This window comes from Meriones unguiculatus, chromosome 7 (genome assembly GCF_030254825.1).
Source record: "Meriones unguiculatus strain TT.TT164.6M chromosome 7, Bangor_MerUng_6.1, whole genome shotgun sequence".
Taxonomy (NCBI): domain Eukaryota; kingdom Metazoa; phylum Chordata; class Mammalia; order Rodentia; family Muridae; genus Meriones; species Meriones unguiculatus.
This window is the reverse complement of record NC_083355.1, coordinates 56,337,780-56,364,049: the sequence shown is the minus strand read 5'-3', so window position 1 is coordinate 56,364,049 and position 26,270 is coordinate 56,337,780. Positions and strand designations below refer to the sequence as shown.

Below are 26,270 nucleotides of genomic sequence, written 5' to 3'. Positions count from 1 at the left end.
CCTATGTTATATGTCTATATGAGTGGGTATAACACAGGTCATATCATACTCACTCATATAGACATATAACACAGGTCATATCATATTTATCTTTTTTATTTTATGTCTCTGACAAAAATGTATGCTTGCTGGCTCTGTTGACACAGGAAACTTCAAGGCAAGCCTGGGCTACAGAGTAAATTCAAGGCTATCCTAGACAATATAGATGCATGAGGTCCATCTCAAGCATGCAGGGATGTGATGTAATAGATGGTTTCATCTGTTCTTGTTTAAAAATTGTGTTGCGGGTACTCAGAACAGCTCGGTAGCTTTATAGTAAAGTGGTCCCATGAGCCTCTGCACTCACTCAGCTCTGACAAACCTCCACTCCCTCTTCAGTCCGCCTTTGTGTTCGTTCAGCACACCAATGCAGTGTTACCTTCTGTGCCTTGGCCTTGTCTCCTTGCAACTAAGATGATGAAAACCAGGACTCTGAATAGACTATGCTGTCTCAGGCCAGCCTGAGCAACATTCCTTCCAGCTGGACTCAGTCCTCAGGATCCTTTCCACTGAAAACCAGAGTGAACTAGACAAGCACTTAGGAAAGACTATGTCTTGTTCCCAGGAGACACACAAAAGAGCCATAATGTAACTGATGTTTTAATCCTAATTACCAGAAAAGGGGCCATAATCAACCAGATTCAGAATGAGCAAAAAGTTCATCAGTTTTGGACATAAATGTTTATTTTTCAATTTTATACATATTTTCTAATTAATGATGCATGGTAGGTTGCAATTGGGTTTTCACAAAATAATTAAACACTACTCCCACAGAGAATAATAAATGAATAGTTGAAATATTTCATTCCTGTGGATTAACCTTGACTATACAGGTAAAAACATTTAGATTGTAGAATCCACCTGTTGCATTTAGATGATAATGAAATTGAAAGGAATGAAAAGAAACATGGACAAGTTATTCTATTCTGGGATGCATTTGTCAGAATTTCTCACGGAGAAAAAGTCATCTTTCCTGGACCAAGCACAGTCATCTAGAAAGAGATAAGAATACAGTCTTCTTTCAGTTTAGACAAAATACTTGGAAATTAGCACAGACTGACTGGACAGGGAGGAAGCAGAGCAGTTGAGAGAGAAGCTCACAAATCAGAAACATTTAATCTTTATCGGAGGTCTCTGGTCTGCAAGCATTTGGGCATTACTTGCCTCAGTTTCCTTACCTGCTCCATGGGTTGGTGGGAAGGTGAAACACGCTCCTTCACTCCTTCAAGCTGCTCGAGTGCACGTGAGTGCTTACTAAGAACCAGTAGTTAGGATTATTACTTTAAGTGTGAGTGCCATGAACACAGGGGCCTGAGGGATAGTCAAGAGTGATAGTGCCCTATCATCAGGCCAAGAAGACACCAAATTAGAGGTATATCAGGGGTGTGAGAAGGAAGAAACAGTGGCTGCAGGAGGGTCCTGTGGGGAGGCGACGACGTGGCCTATCTGCAGACACGCTCGAGCACTGAGCTTGGGTTTTCTAGCAGTTACACGGGTCTCACCGGGAAACCAGGGGAGGCTTCACTCCACACTCCCCATCCAGTTCTTCCTGTTTCTCAGTCTCTCAAAATCACAGAACAAAGATGAGCCCAGAGGAGTGGAGCTGGCAGGAAAGAGAAGTGGAGTTCTCTTTCTGCAGCCAGTTAAAGCTCCTCAGCAGGAGGAGGGTAGGAAACAGTCCCATTAAAAATAGAGAGGCTGAAATCTTGAACAAAAGAAAGAGATAGAGTCATATAATCTAGATGAAATGCAGAAAAAGCCTATCAGCCAATTGATGTTTCTGAGTATCTCGGTGTCTAGCATTGTGTAGGTAAAATACCCAGCTGCTTGTCTAAATTTTCCATTTTTCATCCAGATGTTTCCATCCTTATTGTAAGTGGATATATTTAATAATATTTATAGTTTAATTAGGCGCTATGAAAGCAATTATGAAGTTTGATTGGATATTCATAGTTTTGAAACTATAAAGAATGGCATAAAATGTTTGTACTGCTATAATAAAATTCTATTTTTATTTTGCAAAAATGTACTTGATTTTTCAATAGAAGAAAGAACTTTAAAAATATTCCGTATCATAACAAATTTGACACATCTGTTCTTCCTGTACAGCATACTAGGACCCAGGGGCCAGAATGGGCCTCTCAGTGTGAGGACTACGACCCTGAGACCTGGGGTTGGGAGAAGGGGCTTCACGATTTGTGCTGAGCTGAATGCTGTCTTCCTGGAGCTTTTGATAATTCTCTTCAGAGCGCATCTTCATTTCTTCTCATCAGGCTAATTCTGTTAACATTCAGGAGCAGGGCTTCCATCTCTCCCAGCTTTCTTTCTCTGTTGCCACGTTTTCTCCCTGCTGTTCACGTGACCTGTTGACGCTCTTCTCTAGCCTGTTAATAACGTTTGGTCTACACAGTTCTGTGATGTAACTCCCTTTGTAAGAAGCAACACCAGTGACTAAATGTATTTTCCCTGGAGCCTGACCATGGAGGAGACAATGGGCTTATTATACGTGTCACTTTGGACACCGGGAATACGCACACAGCCCGAGTACTCAGGGGTGATGGTGAAGCTCGCTCGGTCCACTGGTGATCCAGCAGTTTAACGTTAACTGACAAGGCTGAGTCTTTGGTCGGATGACTCTCTCTATGGCCTCGCAGGGGTTTTGTTGAGCGCCACTCAAGAGAACTCCTCTTTATTCTTTTTTCCTGTTGTTGTGTCATGTGAGCGCACCGTTCCGCCTGTTAAGGAGGGTGGGTTGGGTCTCTCTCTAACATGCTGCCGGTGTGGGGCAGATGAGGCGTGGCGCCTCTCCTCACTTCCCACAGGGGTACAGCCAACATTTCCGTAACTAAGTCAGGTTTACAAGAGAAAAACATAAACGTATCAATGAAAGTTTTAGGGGAATGAAAGCTTTCAGAAATGAAGGCCCCAAATACCCAGGGAAAACTCTGTATTTAGGTTCAGTTAAGAATGAAAAAGGTCGATATAAAGGGCTTTTCTTGGCTGCCCTGTGTATCAGTCCTTCTCAATGTACGGCAGGACTGCTCTGGGATTAGGGAAAACCTTTCTGAGTTTTATGACCTGCTTTAAGGTGGGGATTTTAGTTTCTGTTCCCACCTTGGGGAGGAAGTTTACTTTAAAGCGCTTAGTGTGCTTAAAATGCCAAAGCAACAGAGTTTGGAATAGTCTTTTCTTCTGTCCCCGTACTGACAGGCCTATGCCTGCTTATGTTCTAGGATCATAGGAAATGCGGCGTTTCTTGGTAATGCTGTAGAACTGGGTATGACAGGCTGAGCTCCAATACGTTCCTTCAGACTTAGGGACTGATTAACTGGAAATGGAAAAATCCCAGTTTTTATGTGTTTACGCATTTGATTACAGTGGAGGAAAAACAGAACTAGATCAGTAATATGTCCTCAGAGAAATCACTCCTGCCTGACAGCACTGAGGAGATGGCTGGGGCTGTCCTTCACGTGGAGCCCGTTGAGGAAGATCTGGGTTGACTCAGCGTATGAGGAAAGTCTTTGGGAATAAACAGGTTTTGTTGTAGAGTTTACATTTTGAATACCTTGAGGGTTTCATTTATTGCTAAGAATTAACATCTAATTAATTTGTTAAAATGTTTCATAAACAGCAAACAAAGTAGGTAAGGGGGGGAAGCAAAAAAAAAATGGTTGTTGCTATGTCAAAAAGTAAAGTTGAATGGTGCCCTGATTAATTGATTAAGGATGGCTCCTGTGGTGAATAATTATGTTCAATAACTGTCAATATCATTTGCAATGAATTATCACATATAAAGGCAGCCTATAGCAAACTTGCTTTCACATGCATCTCAGTGCAACTGCTGCTCGAGGACCCTAGCCTGGCAGGACCCTGTTCCTTCCCAGGGTCCTGTATTTAACAAAACACAGCGAGTGAAGGCTCTTACTAACAAGGCGTTCTCCTCCCCCTCTGAGACATCACCACTGGTCTTGGTGGCTGTGGTCGGAAGTCATCTGACTCGCAGCTGATGAGCGGTCCCACTGCCCGGCATCCTACTCACATCTTTTCTGTGTCACCTAGGCAACTGAAGAATAGTTTTCTGCCCCTTTGATTCTGGGACTTTGTTATGTGACTTATTTTGGCCAATGGGATGTTAGGAGACATAGCAGAATCTTGACACACGCTTTAGGATATGAGCTTGCTCTGCTGGATCCCATGTGATGAAGCTAGGGCAGACCTACCTGCAGCGATGAGCCATTTCCACTGAGAACTGGTGGAACTTGCTAGAAGCAAGGCCACATGGAGTAAGCAAATCACAGCTGACCTGAAGACCTCTGCGTTTCAGGATGAGTGCTTGCTGGCACATGCTATTGACTTATTATTTTTAATCATCAATAGGTAACAACACTACAACCCTTTCTTTCCTTTTCCATTGGGCACTATTTTTTTATTATATTTTTATTCTTTATATTAATTACAATTTATTCACTTTGTATTCCAGCTGTAGCCCCCTCCCTCTGCCCCTCCCAATCCTACCTTTCCTCCCTCATCTCCTCATATGCCCCTCCCCCAGTCCACTGATAGGGGAGGTCCTCCTCCCCTTCCCTCTGACCCTAACTTATCAGGTCTCATCAGGAGTGGCTGCATTGTCCTCCTCTGTGGCCTGGTAAGGCTGTTCCTCCATCAGGGGGAGGTGATCAAAGAGCCAGCCACTGAGTTCATGTCAGAGACAGCCCTTGTTCCTCTTACTAGGGAACAGTAATAGGAATTCTGTTAGATTCTGAACTTGAATACTGAACTGGATACTGAACTGCCATGGGCTACATCTGAGCAGGGGTTCTAGGTTATCTCCATGCATGGTCCTAGGTTGGAGTATCAGTCTCAGGAAAGACCCCTGCGGTACTACTACTTAATTAAACTTGTCTATCTCATTGTTTCAGTTTGGTAATAACTCATCAGGCCAACACTTAGTTCCAGAATTCTTAGTTTTCTTAATGTAGTCAGGCAGATATAATAGAGGCAAAAGGTCCTCGAGAGCCCCAGATACATGTTGTGTTCATATACTAACGCTCTTTAGTTTTCTTAATATAGTCAGGCAGATATAATAGAGGCAAAAGGTCCTCGAGAGCACCAGATACATGCTGTGTTCATATACTAACGCTCATACCTTCTTTCAGGGAAGAATTCTCCAGACACTTGGGTATATTTATTCTAATCCTAAGATTCAATTTAAAAATCTTTGCTAATTTGGTTTCCGCCTCATCAGAAAGTATAATAAGGAATGTAAAAGCCTGCAGTTTTCCGTGTGACCCAGAAACCCCACTTGCTTCTGCAGGCCCTGAAGTTGGCCCCACTTTCCAGCGGAGCCTCAGAACTGAGGTGTGTGAAGGTATGTGCTTGGGAGGCAAAGGCAGTGTGGTACAGGAAGTGCAGGCTTCTATGGAACATCCATCTGGGATTTAAAGACACTTTAAGACAAATGAAAATACATATAGGAATTTTAGTAGATCAGTAAAAATAAGAGAAGATTTTTTTTGTCAGAAGGGGTATTTATTAATATGATTTATAAGGAAGACATTTATTTTAATTTAAAAAATATGTAGTACCTTCCTAAATAAGCCACTGGCAAGTGAAGCTTTGTGCCAGGGGACTCACTGGTTTGAGTTATTAATTTCATTCTTAAATAACTATGCAGTACAGAGTGCAAACTTTAGATAATATTTTAGGATAAGAATTGGGCCATTTTATGTCTATTCTCTAAGAGGTAGATATGCACTTTTTTTTTTTTTTGCTTGCAGGAAAAGTTGTGTAGGGAAATTTGAGAATTGCTATCCTGTCTTTGTTAAATCAAGCCCATGTCAACCACTTTAGGAAAACAGGGAACTATGCATTTCAGAATACGATGCACATTTCTCAGCGGTGGGAGCAGACATTTGTATTTAATCTTTTTGGTATTCTTTAATCCCAGGCCCCATTTTTAAATTGTGGTATTTGTTTTAGTTATGTTTAATTTTTTGAGTTCTTTGTCTGTTAAGGAGACTAAATCTCTGTGAGGTGTATAATTGAGATATTTTTCCTTTTTGTAGGGTATCCCTTCACTCACATGATAGCGTCCTTGGCTGAACAGAAGCTTTTTAGCGCTTTGTCGTTCTATCTGTCAATAGCTGGTCTTAACGCCTGTGCTTTAGAGCATGCATTGAATCACAGCACGTGGGGAAATCTAATCTGGTTGCTACTCTGCTGGAAGCTTTACCCCTGTCAGCTGCCTCTCCCCTCACCGAGGGAAGCCAGTCACCATCTCATTCGGCCCTGGACCCTGTGTACCAACTACAATACCTACTTGGCAAGTAGTGTCCACTGCTGCAATAGTTGAATAAATGTTGTGGAAGTAACCAATCACTTCGTAAAAATTGGGTTTTAGGCCTCTTCCACATGATGAACCATATATATGACACTGTCAACGAGGCCGAGAACCTGTGGCTAACAGGCCAAGGCCCTCTGGGAAAACCTACAACTATTATTCTGCTGAATGGACATAGAAATGAGATGACTCCTAATGACTTATTGTTACATCTACTGGTCAGGGCTTCACTCAGCTTTCATGAGAGAAGCTTTTCCTTGCCTTACAGGAATGTGCAAGAGAGAGCAGAAGGGTTCTAAGAGCAGAGGTGGTAGATGATTACAGGGAAACAGAGAAAACAGTGTTTTCCAGATACAATAAGACAGATACACATATGAGCTCACATAACTGAGTCAGCATGTAAAAGACCTGCATGAGCTCAAGCCAGACAAAGTTCCAGCATAGAGGAGAGAGAGGTGGTCATAAAGTCACACCCCTCATCTGAGGAGCTATTGGCATTTGTTTGTTGCTGGGAGGAGAAGGAAAGTCTTTTTTCTTCAGTGGTTTGGCATATTCCAAGATGCTTCATACTCAGGAGTAGTCAGTCAACAAAGACTGGTGGTACACGAACACCCACAAATAAATTTAATTTTGAGAAAAGAAAACAATGCTTTAGTTTAGGGCTAAGTTTTTGCTCATCGATATACAGTCTTGTTTTGTGACCACAGCTGAATCTTTACTGCACAGCTATCAACCATGGACATCTTATTTTTCTAGAAAACATCTAGTGAAATGAATCAGTGAGTTAACTCATGGTGATTCTTAAAGCCACAGAACTGTAGCTTGTGTCCAGGGCTTATTTCCTCCTTGAAAGAGGAGAGAATGTCACCTGTGGAGAGGTTGAAGTCTAAGTAATTTTTATTCCCAAAAATCCCTACTGGCTTGTAGTTCCCTCCATGGAAGTAGTTCTTATGACTTTGACAATGAACTATCAGATATGGCAATCCCCACAGCCAGCAAGCATTTCCTTGTGTGTGTGTGTGTGTGTGTGTGTGTGTGTGTGCGTGCGCGCGCACGTGCGTGTCAGGGGGCAGAGACCAATCCTGCTCCAAAGTTTGTAATATAGCTGCAAAAGGAAGGTCTAGCTGAGACAACAATACAAGAAAGAAAGGACAGGGATAAATGAAGAATGAATGTGTTGTTTCCAAGTTCTGTAGGAGGTTTTAGGAGAAATCTATCAGGCTGCAGGAGGAGGAAGTTTTCCGTGTATAAGCAGGAAACATGAGGAGGGTCTGTGTTTAGCAAATGGACAGAACCCAGAGGACTCCCATGTTGGCTGGTGGTGGCCTGGATGGTGCAATAAAGAGAGCCTGGATACTCAAGACTGACTGCAGGATGTCAAGGGCACTAGAATTTGAATTCCAACAGGAGGAAATGGAATTAGCTTTAGTAGGTCAGTGACATGATGCTCAGGAAGTTTGATTCAAAGAGAGATAACAAGAAAGGGCTGTGCATGAATGTCTTTGGAGGGTCTTTGCACTGAGGCAGCACTGGATGCTCCAACAAATCAGGGAAAATAAGCCCCCAAAGCACATCTGCAGAAGGAAGATGACTCAGGGCTGGCTCCCGGCTTTTGGGTGATAGGACGATGAGTGAGCAGTGGCCCTGGAAAATCAGACGTAAGACATTTTAGGGGCTGTGTTTGGTAACAGATTTTGAGGTCCCCAGCAGCCCTCCTCCCTGAGAAGTAGAGGAGAGAGAATGAAGCTGGCTTGTCTTTTCAGGGACACAGGATGAGCACACGGTAGGAGAAGCAGTAGTTCTTGTCGTGCTCACTCACATTTGGCAAATACATTTTCAGTGTCATGACCACTTTGTCAACGGAACCAATGTATTTCTGTCATGTCCTGTCTACTTGATTTTATTCTGTCACATGTAAGCATCAAATACTGATGTATCTCAACTCTCATTGATCTCTTGAGGAGGCTGCCATGCAGTAGTCACATGGTAATAAAAGTGACATCAGACTTCTGTGCAGACTTCTGGCCACACAAATCTTTGCCCTACTCTTTCCTTTCTTGTGTTACCTGAAAAGGAGAATGACTGAGAAGATTCAAACACTGGACAGTGAGATTTTAAGATCTCAAATAACAGAACTAAAAGTAACAGATACTTGAAGGGCTACAGTCTTACTCTTCCCTTGGTGTCTGTAGAAAATCTCTTTGAGATGGAAGTTACTCATATTCAAACAGACCTCAAGGCAAGATACCTCTATTTCCAATCGAGAGCGTGCCGACCAGCAACAGGCCAGTGTTTTTCACACTGGATTTATGAGAAGCTGGACAGCAGGGCATGGCATAGGGTATAACCTAAAAGGTTTAATGAGGCCTCTTGATACCATCAGAGATTTCTGGCTTTTCTTTCTATAAGCCTTTACTTTTATGCATATGTAAAGTTTCCTTAGTTGAAAGGTTATTTGACTTAAAAAAAGCTGACTGATATCCAAGTTTGCTTCATTTTTTTAACTATACATTATCAGTTCAACACCTCAATCTGAATTATTCTCAGATTAAGCCTAGTTTTGTGTTTGCTGCTACAAAAGATATCACACAGAATGCCAAGCTTTGACCAAGACATTCAAGCAATGACTAAATATACTACAACCCGAAAAGCACAGGGAAGCAGAACTTCATGCCAGCTGCAAAAGCAACAGGCATTGCTTCAAGTTTTGTTTTATTTGGTAAATGTAGGATGAGCTTAGTTTGTGAAACAAATGGTGCCAAGAAGTCTGTGTTAGAGAGGCAAGGACTCGAGTAAGGCAGAAGCAGCATCACGAGGCTTCTGTGGGAGGACTTAGGAGTGAAATAGAAGGGCTCTGGCCACTGAAAAGGCCCTTGAACATTTGCATGTTTTCATAGGTTGATTTCCCATGCTAATTTTATTATTTGACAAAAGCTCATCAAAGTATTATGGAAGTATTAGTATTCTGGTGTTACTATTTTAAAGATTATGATTTTGCAATTGGAGAAGGAGGTTTTGCATTTTTTATCAGCTGGTGCCCCTCATTGCTGCTCACCGCAGTGCAGGCACAGGGTTCTCTGGAGTACAGCCCTGGGGAATTGTCTCCACTTCTGCCATTTTGCAAATGTCTACAGTGAATCCACTGGAACCAGGCTTCTTCACGGAGGATAGCTTCAAGTGTGAATGAGTTAGCCGTTTATGGCAGAGGAACAATCTGTGGTAATTTGAACTTTTGAATAACCAACTATAGCACAATGTTTGAAAAGCTGTAGAAAAGACTTGCTCACATTCACAACTGAAGATGAGACTTTTATAATTTTGCCCCAGAGTGTTCCATTTTAAACATCTTATAGGTAAATAGAAGTAAATGGCAAGTATTTAAATCAGATTTGTTCTCAAACCTGTTTTAACTTGAGCAATTGCTGCAATAAAATTTCTTTAATATCTTTGTTGAACTGCCATTGGTTTAAAAAAAAAACCTAAATCTGGTGCTATTTCTGAAATTGAAGATTGAGCATAATTGCTATTAAGTACCATTAGGCTCATTACTGGCCTTGTGAAGCTAGCTCTCTATCTCTGGGATGGATATCAGCTCAGGGCAAAGGAAGTTCAGCTCTTACGTATTTCTTCCTTTCATTTCTGCTCACTGAACCACATCACAGAATGTGCTCCCTCTGCCTGCTGGGAAAATGAGGCACAGGGATTTCAGAGAGGGGTGACATGTGTGCGTATTCACAAACAATAGCCCATGGCGAGTGCTTCTGTGATAGAAGTGTGTGCGGCATCAGTGCCTGAGTACACATGCACAGTTAATGAGTCTATAGCCACAGTCAAGGAGATGGCTGAGGAAGGTCAGTGAAACTGGTAAGAGGTGCAGCTTCTGCTGGGCTGCAGTCGATGACTATGAGTTTGTTAGGTCAATAAAAGAGAATCCCGGGTAGTGGCAAGAGTCTGATCAAAGTGTGTCAGAGTTCAAGGAACAGTAGGAAAATTGTGGTACTTAGAGATATGGCTCCCTAAGTGGGAAGAGGCTGGACAGAAGCCTGGAAAGCCCAATTTGTCCCCTGAGAATGACACGTTATTGTCTTCTGTTAATATTGTGCTAGAGTGCTCTTTAACTCTCAGACTTGTGCAAAAAGCTCTCACTTCATTGCATCTATAAATGATGGCATTTCCTTTATTCTACAAAAGGAAGATCTTGAAAAAAAAAACCCCAATACATTTCTTCCCAATACGCATTTGCATTTGATTGTCTAAAAGAAACAGATGATCTGTAGAAATGTGTGTGATTTTACTGAACTATACATTTCTACAGAACCACATCATTTCTATCAGATCTTTCCTATTATACAATAAAAAGTCCTTAAAATGAGTGACAAGGCAATGGTATAGTATTATCTACAGCAGAGAGGCTTAGATACTGTTTGTCATTGCTTGAATAGTACATTTTTGCATGAGAACAAGCAAATTGTGGGCTCTTAACAACCACAAAAAGATCTCAGAGAATTCTTTCGATGGTGATGAATTTTATCTTTGTGTATGAGGTTACACAGGGTGGCTTCTGAAGTCTGGAGACACAATAAGATCATTTCATGTGTATTGTGATAGCAATAAATCATTTATTAACCTATGCTCTTGGACTTGGCTTCTAATCGGTACTTCTGAGATGACTATTAGTCAAATATATTTTGATAGTCAAATGAGATGCTTAAAAATAATGGGTTCTGTTTAAGTAGAGTTTACTTTCCCAGATCTCTTTGCCACAGTGGGGAGCTATTTTAGATATAAGCCATTTTTTTACCACTATCAGAAAGCAGCTTTATGAATAGTGGTTTGTAAGAAGACAATTGAATTTAAACGAACAATTCTTGGTAGACCTGACCAATGTGGATATAGATGATGGATGATATATGCTAACACGGAGACCTTGATACACAGATGCTTCCTATGTGTGGGGACTGGTCAGAATATTTCAGGTATATACTCAGGGCAGAAAGGTATTCTATGTGTCTGTTGGCCTGTGCACACTCTTTTGGCAGTGAATTAGAATACACCGAAAGGCATATATGGAATGTCTTTCCAGGTTCTACATTATTTACATGGTCTCTGAGGTTCTGCTAAAGTTGTGTCCCTCTTGCTTTAGAATGCCTTTTACCCGGTTGCCATGGACATTTCCGCTGAGCCCATTGAGCAGGAGTTTCTTTTGAAAGTGAGGAAAGAAGAGGATTCTAGACAGTGGGAAAGCTGTCCAAAGGGACAGTGGTAGAGAATTCAGAGAATGGTGAGAGAAATTATGGTAGCCATGTAAAAGTTAGAAAAACAACCAAAAATGTCCTTTCTTCTGCTTAGCACTGGGAGCATGGATTGGAGTTGGAATGAGGTGACCTTTGTGAAGTGTGTCCAGAAAAAACTTGCATAAATATATACTGGATATCTGTGTTTCTGTTTTCTAATGCTGAGCATCTTCAAAATATTGAGATTTAAAGGGAAATCCTATAGTCCACTTTTATTACATATTATGTAAGAATGTAAGTAAATTAGCATACTAACTATATATTACATATATATGTATATATTAAATATGTATATTACATATATATTAATTTAAGGGTAGCATTTTTTGAGTTTGCTAGAATTCTCTAACTTTTTTTTTTACTAAAGTTATGACAAACTTTGAAGGATTTCACCCCATCTGTTTCTGATATTGATTATTCTAAACCAGAAAAGAGAGTGTGAATTCATGAAATATCTTGGTCAGTAAAGCAGATGGTCCTGGGAGTCTATAGAAATTCAGTTAGCATCCAAAAGTCCAGGGGATGCAGTTCCCAGGCTGCTCGTCTGAGATGGGAAAGAGAGCATGTGCGCAGAAAGCCACAGAACAATACCACCTCCAAGTTAACTATTCAATTTTGTTTTCATTTATGTAGAATAATGGGCCCCTCAGTTGTCCATTTTCTACTCCTTGGAGCATGTGAACATCTCATCTTACATGGCAAAAGGAACCTTGTGGCAGTCATGAAGATACAGGCTAAGGAATCTGGGCTGGAGAGAGAATTCTGGATGACTTAGACGGGCCCCGCCTAGCTGAACAGGTCTCTGAAGGACTTACCCTCTGTAATGAGCAGAGGGAGTTGCTGCTTGGTTGAACCTCTGAGGGTGGCATAGAACTGTCGGCTCTGAAGATGACTAAAGGAAAGGCCATGAGACAAGAAATAGAGCTGACTTCTGGGAGCTTTTCTGGGATCCAGAAAAGGCAAGGGGAGATACTTCCAAACTCTCTAGAACGAGTGCTGTCTCAACTGACAGCTCAGCTGTAGATCTGTGATGTTCATGTCAGAACTCTAACATGTAGAGCTGAAAGATAACAGAGTCACAGCAAAAACTGCCACATAATATTTGCATAAAGTACTAAGTTATGTACTAAATGTTTGTTTGTTTTGGACCATTCTCTCAAAGCCTTTATGTTGCCATTTTAAAAAAGTTAAACAATAACATTTGTTTAATGTCTATGCATCAAAGACAACCACCAGCAAAGCAAAGAGGCCATCTAGGGAAGGGAGAAAATATTTGCAAAACATACACACACACCTGATAAGCTCATTAATATTAATATTCAGAATAATAATAAAGACGTCTTACAACTCAACAGCAGCAGCTGACTTGATTAAAAACGTGCAAAGAATTGACGAGGCATTTCTTCACAGAAGATGTACAAATGGCCAATCAGCACCTAGAATGATTTAACACTCATTAAAGTGACTATTTTAAAACAACAACAAAAATCCAAAGTGGAAAATAGCAAGTGTTGGTTTGGCTGTAGAGAAATTGGAATCCTGTGCATTGTCAGGGGAATGTAAAATAGTGCATCTGCTGTTGAAAACAGCATGGTAGATCCTTTAAAAAAAGTCACCATATGATCAAACAGTTCCATTTCTATGTGTATGCTCAAAAGAATAGAAAGCAGGGACACAAACAGATATTTGCACATAGGTTCATCCTAGCATTATTCACTGCAATCAAAAGTTGGAAATCAGCCAAGCCTTCATAGCCAGACTAATAGCAAACAACATGAAAAATGTGCACACATGCACACTGTGGAATACTATTCAGCCTTAAAAAGAAGAAGATTGGGATGCATGCCACACACAGATGAACCTGAAGGTATAATTAAAATAAGCTAGACACAAAAGGACAGATGCTACAATTCTTATTTCTATAAGTTACCTAGAGTACCTTATAGAATTCATAGTCAAATTCATAGGGGCAGAATGTATAATGATGTTCTAAGGCTTCTCACAGTCATCTCCACTACAATGCACAGTTCTACACCCACAGAAAAGGATTGTCCAGCCACAGATGTTAGCAGTGCTGCAGAAGGAAAGCCTGCTGTAGACAGAGGAAAAGGTGACTGGGCAAAAGAGCAGACAGAACACAAGAGCGTCTGAAATGCAAGTTGTTAGGAGTTTGCACAAAAGTCCAGCTCTTTCCTTAAGATGAGAGGAGGTGGCAAGGGAAATAAGGGAGGTGAATCTTGGAAAGCCAGCTTAGCTCTGAGGAAAGGTTGAAGGCAGGAGACCAGGTAGGCAGTTGCTATGGTGATCTAGCATGGTGTAAAAGAACACAGTGGGATGCGATGAGCACTGTTCTCAGGCTTTGCTGTATTAGCTCATGCAGTCCTTGCAAGCACTGTGTGTTACAGTTATCCCTTCAGTTCACAGAAGCGCACAGTAAAAAAGGAAGGAGTCAACAGTCGTGGCACATGAGCCCAGAGAGACAAGTCTACTTCTTGTTGCAGAGGTAACTTTATTTTTCTTTTAAAAATCTGAATACATCTCTTTTTAACTTGTCACCTTGGTTGAAAAATTGGTCTCGTGGCTAAGTAGGAAGAAGAGAGTATCTAGAATTTACTCCCTTTCCTCATTAGCCTGAGCTTGAGGAAACTAAGGTGGCTGAGGAGATAGAGCTGGTTTCTTGAGTTTTAGAAATGTGCTTGGAGAGATTAGAATTAAGAGTGGGTGAATTAAAAATACAGGTTGGAGGAGGTGAATAATCAGGGAGGGATCGCAATGTCTCACCCACCAGCTCTCAGATTCTGACTCTCCAAAAGCTTCAGCAGGCTGTGCATGCCATTTCACTGACATGCATCAAACTTGAAAAACACAATCTAGGCCAGGATTGTCACACTGACTCCCACTTCCCAGGAACACTCATTCGTCCTCAACACTTCCCACTCAGCCAGTAATCCTTTCCTACCGAAAAGAAGGAAAATGGCCATGCCCTGCTGGGAGGGCCTTGTATGAGCTTGCTTAGGGACAGCAGGCTGGAGAGGAGAGGCTTTATTTCTTAGAGAGCACACTCCACTCTTTGCATGCTCCTTGCAACCAGAATTGCAGCTTGCAGAAACTCTGGAGATCTGGAAAAGGCTGAAAATCTGCCAGCCCAATTAATGTTTGTTTTTGTAGAACTAAAGCTACGGATCTAGCTGTGCTAGTTCGCTGCATCACCAGTCAACTCTGTCATCTTGGACAACGTGACCACATTTATTACTGCCACACCGCCTGCTTCCCCTGCTCCCACTCTTCTTCTGATACCCACAACAGGCCTCTGGAGTAGGCAAGGCAGACTTTTCCCCACTAAGAAAAACAGTGGTTAAAAAAGGAAAAGTAATCTATCCAAGGTCACCACCTGCAAAGTGGTACCTTTGGCCTGTGAGTGGGGTGTCTAACTCAATTCTAATCCATCTAGTCTCTAGGAGGAACTGAGGGAGGGGGAAACAGGGTCAAAATATATTGTGTGAAAATGTTTTCAATGAAGGATGGTAGTTACACTTATCTGTGGGTATAAGTATAAAATTTAGAATGAAGTAAGAAATTATGCTGGTCTATCAAAGTAATAGTGGTAGGTTCTTCTAATGTCCTTGGGCTCACTATCCCCGGGAAGCTAGCTGGGTTTCCAGTAATAGGCATAACGTCCCTTCTGTAGAGCAGTCCCTAAGTCCAACTAGACAGCGGCTGATTGCCACCACCATGTGAGGGCCACTCATTCTCATTGCACCTACATGCTTATCTTGTCATGCTGCTAATTGTCATGGTTCGTAGGTGCTGGAGCTGAGCAAGACTCTTTAATTGCTTCTCTCCTTTGTCAACTTACATAGTATTTTCTTGAACCATGGGAGCTTCAGTGCAGGAAAGAATCATGTCAGATCCAGCTAGATCCAGTTGTATGTCCTAAGTGTGTAGTATCTTCAGCAATAGAAACCCACCCTCAATCCCTGAGATGCAACAAAGGACTACATCAATAACCTATATTTTTATTATCCTCACATAAACAGATAAGTACAGACAACAACCTTCATCAGAGAAGCTGTTCTTTACAGCAAATGGAGACCACCACAGGAAAGCCAACTGGACACAACACGGTGATCAATTGACCATGGAGAACCCAGCCCCAGTGGATACAATCATATCATATCTCCTACATCTCTGGCTCAGGGAACATGGTGGAAAAGGCGCCAATAAAATGATAAGAGCCAGAATACCAGGAAAGCTGCTGTGAAACAGTCTCCTCTAGAAATAGCTACATCAACTAGACGGAACTATGGCAATCTCATGGAAAGATTTGGTGGAGTCTACCCCCTAGACAGAGAGTGGCTGCTGAAGAGTGAGTCCTCTTATTGGTTGACCAGTGCAGACTTGTCAGCCACGAAACCATAAATACACAAACAAAAAAAATGGACTCAAAAGGTCATTGTATATTTTTCTCATAGAAAGACGTGTGTATGTAACCTAGCCAGGCCACAGAGGAAGAGGATCCAGGCAGTCCTGATGACTGGATAGGCTGAGGTCAGTCAGGAGAGGAGGAGCGCTCCTCCTTTTTGAGGACTAGGAGAAAGGGATAGAGAGAAGAGGGAGGGAGGGGAGGATTAGGAGGAGGTGGGGGAGGGGGCTACAATCTGGATGTGAAGTGAATAGAATAAATTAAAAAACAACAAACAAAAGACAAAAGAAAAGGCACTATTTTTTATTTTTATATACACTTTTATTTATTTATGATGTTGTTTGTTTCCCTGTGATTTTTAATTTTTATTATTAGTTACATTTTATTAACTCTGTATCTCAGCTGTGTCCCACTCTCTCATTCCCTCCCAATCTCTCCCTCCATCATCTCCTCCCTGCCCCCACTATGAGAAACCAATTGGTTACTGAGCTACCACGGGTTTCATCCGAGCAGAGGTTCTAGGTTATATCCGTACATGGTCCTTGGTTGAGTGTCAGTCTCAGAAAAGACCCCTGTGCTCAGATATATTTGGTTCTTGTGGAGCTCCTATCCTCTCCATGTCATACTAACTAACTCCCCCTTCTTTCATATGATTCCCTGCACTCTGCCGAAGATTTGGTTTTGAGTCTTAGTATGTGCTTTGATACACTGCTAGGTAGAGTCTTTCAGAGGCCCTCTGTGGTAGGCTCCTGTCCTGTTACTTGTTTTCTCCTATGTCCAATGCACATCCCATTTGTCTTTCTAAGTGAGGATTGATCATCTTACCCAGGGTCCTCTTTCTTGTTTATCTTCTTTAGGTGTATAGATTTCATTATGTTTATCATATCTTATAGGTCTATATAAGTGAGTATATACCATGTGTGTCTTTCTCCTTTTGGGATACCTCATTCAGAATGATCTTTTCTAGATCCCACCATTTGCCTGCAAATTTCATGATTTCCTCGTTTTTGATTGCTGAGTAGTATTCCATTGTGTAAAAATACCACAATTTCTGTATCCATTCCTCTGTTGAGGGACATCTGGGTTATTTCCAGGTTTTGGCTATTACAAATAAAGCTGCTACAAACATGGTTGAGCAAATGTCCTTATTGTGTACTTGAGCAAATTTTGGATATATGCCTAGGAGTGGTATAGCTGGATCTTGAGGAAGCACCATTCCTAATTGTCTGAGAAAGTGCCAGATTGATTTCCAAAGTGGTTGTACCATTTTACATTCCCACCAGCAATGGAGGAGGGTTCCCCTTTCTCCACAACCTCTCCAGCATGTGTTGTCATTTGAGTTCTTGTTCTTAGCCATTTTGATGGGTGTAAGGTGAAATCTCAGGGTAGTTTTGATTTGCATCTCCCTGATGGCTAAAGAAGTTGAGCATCTCTTTAAGTATTTCTCTGCCATTCTGTACTCTTCTACAGAGAATTCTCTGTTTAGCTCCGTACCCCATTTTTTAATTGGATTACTTGATTTATTGCTTTTTAACTTCTTTAGTTCTTTATATATTCTGGATATGAGCCCTCTGTCAGATATAGGGTTGGTGAAGATGCTTTCCCAGTCTGTAGGTTGTTCTGATAACAGTGTCAGATAAAGGCACTATTAACTAGAGAGTTGAGAGACATAGGAGGAGTTTGAGGGAGAGTAGCAGGGATAGACTGGAGGCAGGGAAAATGATGCAATTCTACTTCAATAAAAACATAAAATATAAAATTATTAACCACAGTCGATGTATTATTCAACAATGACCATGCAAACAAAATAAGAATAAATTAGAAAACTTAGCTGGTTTCCCTAAAAATCTGTAAAACTACTTCACCATACAGTTACCCCAGTTACCCAAAAGGTTAAATTTTAAAATTTGTGATATATAAATGAGTAAAAATATTCATGTTGTAAGTTTTGTTCTAGAGAACCCTGACTAACGCAGGCTCTTCAGTGAGTGTGCTGGGAATCAGGTCCCCGGGCACGCCTTCGAAAGGCACTCCTGGGCTCTGGCTCCTCCTTGCTTCTCTCTGATGTCTGTGCATCAAGAGAGGAGCAGCCTTTTCTCTGCCATGTCCTCCCTGAATTGCCAAGCCACCGTGAAGTGTAACCCATGGGACCACGAGTCCCTGCAAACATTCTTCTTTTCCATGAATTTTCCCATTCATTTTATCACATTAGAGAAAAAATAACTTATTCTATTATTCCACTTGCATAAAATGCTAGAAAAATAAAAAGTAACTTACCACCCTGGGCTACGAAGTAAGAGAAAACTTTGGGACTAATTGGTAAATCTCTCCATGACAGTTTCATAGAGTAAAACCGATCAAATATTATGCATCAGTGTGAAGTCTATTACACTATCAGTTATAAATTAATAAAGCTGAGAAAACTGTATAAATCAAATGGAACAAAAGAAATAGAAATTGTCAAGTACTAGAAGAATATTTAAATTTTTGTGTTAAAGATGAGAATGGTGACAATGTTTTGAGTCATAGTTTCTATATGGAAAAACACATAAAAATCTCAACTTCAAAGCGTGTATAAATACAACTTAACCTGAACTGTTCACAGATTCTCCAGTCTGTACTGTGCTAGGTGCACCGCGCTGTATGTACATGGAACACATACTTGTTAGTGTAGGCAAGCATGTGTGTGCATACATGTGTGTGTGCGTGCATGAGTGTGTCTGTACACACAGAGGTCGGGGGATCCCCCTTGGTTGCGCACTCCTCTCGTAGTGTCTCAGCTAACCGGAAGCATTTCCGGTTAGGTTAGGCCTGAGCTTTAGAAATCTTCCTTTCCCATGCCCCCCAGTGCGGGGGTTACACTCCACTATCCTGGTCCTTGACACGGATTCTGGGGTTCCAAATTTAGGCTTCCTGCTTGCAGAGAAGGCGCTTTGCTGACGAGCCCTTCCCTGAGCCCTCGGGCCTGTTATTGAGCTAGGACACAGATTATGTGAGTGAACTGTGGACTCCGAAATGAGCGACAGGGCAAGACAGCTTCTCCTTTGTTGACTTACATTACCAAGGTCCAGTTTCGGGGAGAAATCGGGGGTTTCCAGGGGAACCAACAAGGAAGGTGACCATGTTCCTGACACAGCTTTTAGATCACTGGCCTCATCTTCCTCTATCTTTAATTTTTGGTAGTGGGGGTTAAGCCTAGGGCCTCAAGCTTGCTAAGCAAGTGCTTCTGTACTGTACAGTCCTATATACTCAGAAAAGATCTAGTTTCTGCTCTAAGTGTGTGTGTGTGTGTGTGTGTGTGTGTGTATGTGTGTGTGTGGGGGTATGTGTGTGTGCGTGTGTGTGTGTGTGTGTGCGCACGAGTGCAGGTGCCTTGGAGGCTGAGATCCCCTGGCAATGGACATAGAAGTTGTGAGCGGTTTGTTGACTTGGGCGCTGAAAACTGAGCTCAGGTCCTCTGGAGGAACAGAAAGGGCCTTAACCATCGAGTCATCTCTCCAGACCTGAAGATCCAGTTCTAATAGAAATGTGTTCATGATTGTCTACTTGGGTGATCATGGCTGAAGACACAGCACAATTCTGCTGGCAGCTTGTCACAGATACCTTGAATGTGAAGCCACCTGCCTGCACTCTCCAGTAGCTGGCCGCCCAGTGTTTTGATTAAGTAGCTGTTGTAGTCACTGGCCCATTGCTGTGAACAAACACCATAACCAAGACAACTCTTATAAGAAGGGAGCTTTTAGATGGGCACTTGCCTACAGGGTTAGGAGGTTAGTCATCACCATGGCAGGAGCCTGTCAGGAACATGGCAGCATGCATGGCGCTGAAGCAGTAGCTGAGTTACATCCTGATCCATAAGCAGCAGCAGCAGCAGAGAAAGAGAGACAGAGACAGAGAAAGACAGAGACACAGAGAGAGACAGAGACACAGAGAGACAGAAACAGACAGAGACACACAGAGAAAGAGAGAAACCCTGGACCTGGCATGGGCTTTTGAAAGCTTAGCGCCCACCTGCAGTGACACTCCTACTTCAACACGACCACACCTGTCCATCTTCCTAACCCTCTCAAACAGCTCCATCCTTGGTAACTAAGCATTCAAATATCAGAGCCTATGGGTGTCATTCTCATCCAAACCACCACATTGGCTTTGTCTGTGTCAGCTATAGATTGAAAGTCTGATTTCAGCCCATAAAAAAGACAAATGTATGATGAATGAAGGTCTGGATCAGGCAAAAACGCTACTCCTGAAAGTTGAGGCTGGCCTGTGAAAACAGCCCATTGGAGGGGCTTCTCCGCTTGCCTTGGCTTACTGCTGTTGGTTCCTAGCTGTTTCAGTTTGGCTTTACAATGGGTGAAGCTGAGCTTTAAAGAGCCAACATAACTTTCTCAGAGTGACAGGGCTTTGGTTAGAAGGCAGGCAGGGTTTGCCAGAGTTCTGCTTTAGATTATTACTCTTCTGCTAGGCGCATACTCCAAAAAGTGCTGCAGCAGGACAGACAAAGCTCCAGAAACCGTAAGAGAAGCCTCTTTGGTGGATGGTGCAGTAGACTGAATTAAAGCCAGGGAGGACTCAGGCAGGAAAGGAAATGGACCAGCTACTCCACTCTTAAGAACTGAGACCTGATTGAGTTTGGGAAGAGCTGTTTGAACTTAGTGATTGGTGAAAGTCCCTTCTGTTCCACGGAGAAGAGAACACGCACTACAATGACTCTTTCTCTAGAGACCCACAGTTTTCACTCTTTTCTCATCTTCCAAACACCCATTTTCCTTCTTACGCCTTTTAATGACTAGGCCTCCTAGTACTCAGGCCTAGATTGTCTTGTCTGAACGTTCCTTTCAGTTACTACATGCCCTTGGGAGTCCTGGCAACCAGGCAAGGAGACCCCGACGTGGGAGCCAAAGAAGGCCTGGTTTTCCTTCCCATCCCCAGGCTCATTAACTATGGTGCAGTTTCTACCAAGAGTGTTGGGGGCGGAGGCTGTGTGGGCAAGACACAGCTTCCAAATGTTCTTGTAAATATTCATAAAAACACGTCAGTGTTGCTAAACCCACGGTAAACCCTAACCGCCCATCCTTGCACACCCTGCATCCTTTCGCTGTTAATCCTTTTGTCCGCCTTGAATTCCTTCCCACAATCGCTTCTCCCTCCATCTTGTGTTTTTGACTCGCTGCCAGCCACCTTAGCCTTTCATGCAAGCCCGTGGTACTCTTTTCAAAGCAGTGGGCCTTGCTGCCAGCTAGGATGCGAACGATACACACTGTCCCGGGGAGTCTGTGTTTTCTCATCTTGGTTCCTTGCTCATGGGGAACACGGCAATTATTCTACCCAGGAACTGATGGGGATTTCGGAGCGACCTGGCACATCTGAAACATTTTTCTGACTCACTGAGTTGGCATCTACTCCTAGATCAGCTTTGGCCCAGTTCCACACAGCCTGTCACCAACAGTGGGTGTTGTTGTAAGCACTAGTTTTGATTGTGGCAAGATGGGCTCTCTGACTCTCCTCTTGTTCTGTTGAGATCAGAAAAGGCATCTGCTCTCCATTCACATTGCATTTGACAAGAGTCCAAAACCTAAATGAATGTTGCTAATAAAGACCTGTAAGGAAAAAACATGTTGAGAACCACTGAGTGTATTCAACACATATCAAGTGTTGGAGCAGGGAGGGGGTGGGGCGGGAGCGAGTCACTGGGTTGGGATCACTGACTGGCGCTGGCCTCTGGGCCTAGCTCTGCCCACGCACTGTGCCTCAGTTTGCCTTCTTGAAGCTGAACGTGCTCATAATGTGTTTTCTGAAACAGAGAGGCTGCGAGCCGCCTCGTGTATGTTTACCTCGGCGTGGGTCAACCAAGCCTCAGCTCAGTAGTGGTGTTGACTGAACACCACTGTGCGGCTGCCAAGGGTGACTTCAGCGCTGCGCTTAAGCCTCACTGCTCCTTCTCACCAGAGTCTTTGATCAGGGTAACTGGCATGTCCTCTGCCTTTTGTGTAGCACAGATAAACACAGCCCAAGCTCATCTCTCCGGACTTGCTCAGGCGTACTTCCTGCATTGCAAAATCCATCCCGGGCACAGCTTCCCAGAGCACCCAGTGGGCAGCCTGAGAGGGTTTGCTTCTAACCAGGAGTGGTGGGAGGTCGGGAAATGGTAAAATGTGAGACTAAATTAAAGTTGCTGTCATTAAAGCCCTCATTTGGAGTATCCTCTGAATATGAATTATCTAGAAAACATACATATACCAAGATGACTGAATGAGAAAACTTTTAAAAGAATATCTTAAGTTTTAAAACAATAACATTATTATGATAGATAAAATTCGTCTTTCAGGTAAATTGTGACTAACTTTTAACACAGTAAATGACTTGAGATCATCTCAAGCAATACTAACAATCATACTGTCAATATTAATGTTACCTTCTCTTTGCTAATTAATATACAGAGCATGTGCTTTGTTCTTTAGAGACTAATACCACATAAACCAAAATATCATTAAATATTTTAAGGGCTTTATCCAGGGAAAATTCCTATATTCTTAGTTCTTACAGGAGGGTGTCTATCAACGAAAATTATTCATTTTTATCCCATGATCTTAATATCATAGCAAACCAGATTAAGAAAAACTGGAGGAGCTGTAGGGATGGCTCAGAGGTTAAGAACACTGGTTGTTCTTCCAAAGGTCCTGAGTTCAATTCCCAGCAACCATATAATGAGATCTGATGCCCTCTTCTGGCATGCAAGGCAGAACATTGCATACATAATAAATAAATAAATAAATAGATAAAAATAAAAATAAAACCCCCAAACTTCAAAAAATGTTTAAAAAATGATTCGTGGTGGACTTCTCGGTGCTGGGCAAAGCCTATTTCAGTCTCAAGAAAAACCTGGGTCGAGAATTCAGATTCTAGTTTGTCAAACAAACATCTTCCATATTGTATTGAGGGGCATGAGTAAAACGATATGCTAGTATTTGAGGGAAGTTGAAGCCTACCCTTTACGAAAATAAAGAAGTCCAAGATTTAGCCACATAGAACTTCATTAGAGCAAGTAAGGTTTGCAGTGCTGTATTTGTCCCTCTAAAGGTACAACCAAAATCCTCAGGAAGTCGGGCAAATTAAAGAGGGTAAGAAGGTGTGCAGTTGCATACATGTTAATTTTCAGGTTTTGGTGTGAAGGTAGCAGACATGACAGAATGGATGGAAGGTCAAAGACCTTATAGTTCTGGGACCCTTGGTGTTACAAGTCCGGAAGCTGGGGCCTTGGTTCCTTTTCCTGTCCCTGACAAATCACAGACAGAGGAGCAAGGGAGGCAGGGTTTGTTTTGGCTCCTGGCTCAGTGGGTATCATGGCAGAGAAAGCATGGTAGGTGGAGAGCTTGGAGTGGTGCTTCTCATTTCCATTCTGGTGTTTGCTTTAGTGTGCCATCACAATCATGTCCATCTTGGCAGATCAGGAAACAGAGAGCCCGAACTGGGACCAGAAGTGGACATCACCTTCAATATTAGCACCTCATGACTCGCTTCTGCTCTCGAGGCCACAGCCTTAAGGTTCCAGTCTCCTCAAAACAGTGCCTTCATTTGGGTATCAAACATTTAAACACATGAGCCTGTGAGATTCATTCTGTATTCAGAGACAGGTGATTGGTACCTGAAGGCAAATCCATGAGGAGGGGAGAGGAAGTGTCTCCAGTGTGGACACAGCAGTTTCCCTGTTGGTCACGTTTAGGTTAATAGTTACTGAGAATTTGCTTGTATTTGCACTTGCGCCGTGAATAGGAGGGTATAGAAAGATGAAACAATGTTTTTAGTTCTAGAACAACAGAGCCCCCAAGCAGTGGTTTATATAAGAGGACAATTACTATTATATGGAAGTATTTAGTAACGCTTTTGGGTATCTTCTTCAAACCTCAATTCTCACCTACCCTCCAAATCCATGTAAATATCATAGTCCAATTTCCACTTCTTTCTTTCTTTTGTTTTTCTCTTACTTCTCAGACTCTTCTGGTATTTTCTGTCAGTCATCAAAAACCTCTTTCAAGTCACTTTGCTGAATTCCAAGATAATCTTTGATCTTTATTTCCTAGACTTCTTTATAATTCATTCATTAAATTTTTTAATTTAAATTTTTACTCTTTACACACATTACATTCCAGTTAGTTTCCTCTATCTTCACTCTTCCTAGTCTCCCTGCCTCACCTCCTCTCTATCTCCCTTAGATCCACTCCTCCTGCATGTCCCTTCAAAAAAAAAGAAAAGAAAAAGAAAGAAAGAAAAGAACAGGCCTCCCAGGGCTATAAACCAAACATGATATAACAAATTACTACAAGATTAAGCACAAACTCTCATATTGAGGCTAGACAAAGCAGCTCATTAGGAATAAAAGTGTCCCAAGCCCAGGCAAGAGTCAGAAGTCAGAGATCCCCACTACTCCTGCTGTTAGGTGTCCCACAAGAACATCAAGCTATACACCATAAGGTATATACAGAGGACCAATTCAGACCCATACAAGGTCTATGCTTGTTGCTTCAGTCCCTGTGAGCCCCTCTGAGCCCTGCTTAGTTGATTCTGTGGGTGATATCCTCTGGCTCCTAGAATCCTTTCTTCCCTTCCTCTTTCTCTTTCTCTTTCTCTTCCTCCTCCTCCTCCTCCTCCTTCTCCTCCTCCTCCTCCTCTTCTTCTTCGGAGTTTCTTTGACTTTGCCTAGTGTTTGACTATAGGTCTTTGAGTCTTCTTCCGTGAGTTGCTGGAGGACGGCTCTCTGATAACAATTAGGCTAGGGCTCGGTCTATGAGTACAGCAGAATCATTTCATTGCCCTTTTTTGCCAGTGTATTTAGCCCTTTCCTGGGTCTCTGGGCTGACTATCCTCTGGTTCTTGGCCATCCACACAGTGTTAGGAGTGGGCTCCCACCCCGTGGGGTGGGACTAAAGTCGGGCTCGTCATGGTTGCTCACTCCTTCAAGTTTTGTGCCACCTTTATCCCAGCACATCTTGCAGGCAAAGACATATTGTCCCAGCCCTACTCCTGGGAGCCTGGCCTAGTTATAGAACATAGCTGGTTTGGGCTCCCTGTCCCCATTACTAACCATTTCTTTAAACATCAACAACATCACACTTCTCCCAATTAAGCTTTAAATCCTGGAGGGCCCCAGCGTTCTTTAAAAATCTTTACTTTGTGTGTATGTATGTTTTGCCTGTGTATGTATATGTCCACCATGTCCTGAGAAGGCCCGAAGAGGGCAAACTCAAATTAGGGCTGGGGGTTCTGCTATGAGGGTGCTTGGAACTGGAGCTGGGTCCTTACAAGAGCAAGTACTCGCTCCTCCTAGAACGCTTCTGTTATTGCTTCGACCCAGGTTAGATTTTCATACTAGTTGTAACACTCTAACGCTGCTCCATTGTCTTTCTCGCCATGCTCAATTTGTGAGGCCAGGAACACCGTGTAGCTGTATTCACATCGTTTCACTTAAAGCTTATATGTCTTTCCTGAATGGAGCTGAATGAGTCTGAAAGGCTTGACGGATGTAGAAGAGTAGCAAGGAAAAAGGGAGCCTTTGCTTTCCCCCTTTTACATGTGCTATGTTACTAGGAGGCATTGGGGAGATGAGATTGGGGGAGATTTGAAGGGTAAGTCACTTCAGTGGCAGTATGTAAGAGATTAGACATGGGATGAAGAGCAACTGGCTGCATAAATCAGTGAAAAGGATGATGGCTCTAGAGACAACAGTTTAGGCATCATTAGGAAACTGAACCATTGTCTTAAAGAGAAGTTAGGAGAAATCTTGTATTCTTTGGAGTCCTTCACCAGCGTGGGAAGCACAGGCAGAAAGCAATTTAGGAGACAAATTTGGATTTGGAGTGCTGAAATTTTAAATTCTTAAATGTTCTGTTACAAATATAGAAATTATATTATGAATTCCAGGAGTCTGGGACCATGTCACTTTAATCACATAGTTCATTCTACATGTTGGTGCTTGATAAATTATTTTGATGGTATGGATAGAATATCATGTTGCCACCTGAATGTTGCTGTTTCACTTAGGGGAAGCCCTCTTCACAAAGCCTATGTGTTTATTTACTCACACAGCGAGGCTTTATGACTAGGTTGCCCTTTAGATGAACATTATCTATTTTTGCAGATGGTGTTTCAAAATTGATTAGTTCTCCGACCCACCCTC

At 42.3% G+C, this 26,270-nt stretch overlaps 1 long non-coding RNA gene across 1 annotated transcript in view; it reads left to right on the top strand.

Annotated features, from left to right (window-relative positions):
• The window catches only part of LOC110559431 (uncharacterized), a 57,286-nt gene extending 40,075 nt beyond the window's left edge, over nucleotides 1-17,211 (top strand). Inside the window, exons 4-5 of the long non-coding RNA XR_009592951.1 lie at nucleotides 14,091-14,176; nucleotides 15,711-17,211. This is a non-coding gene — a long non-coding RNA (uncharacterized LOC110559431). The remainder of the gene's footprint in view (nucleotides 1-14,090; nucleotides 14,177-15,710) is intronic.
• Nucleotides 17,212-26,270: the final 9,059 nt, after the last annotated feature.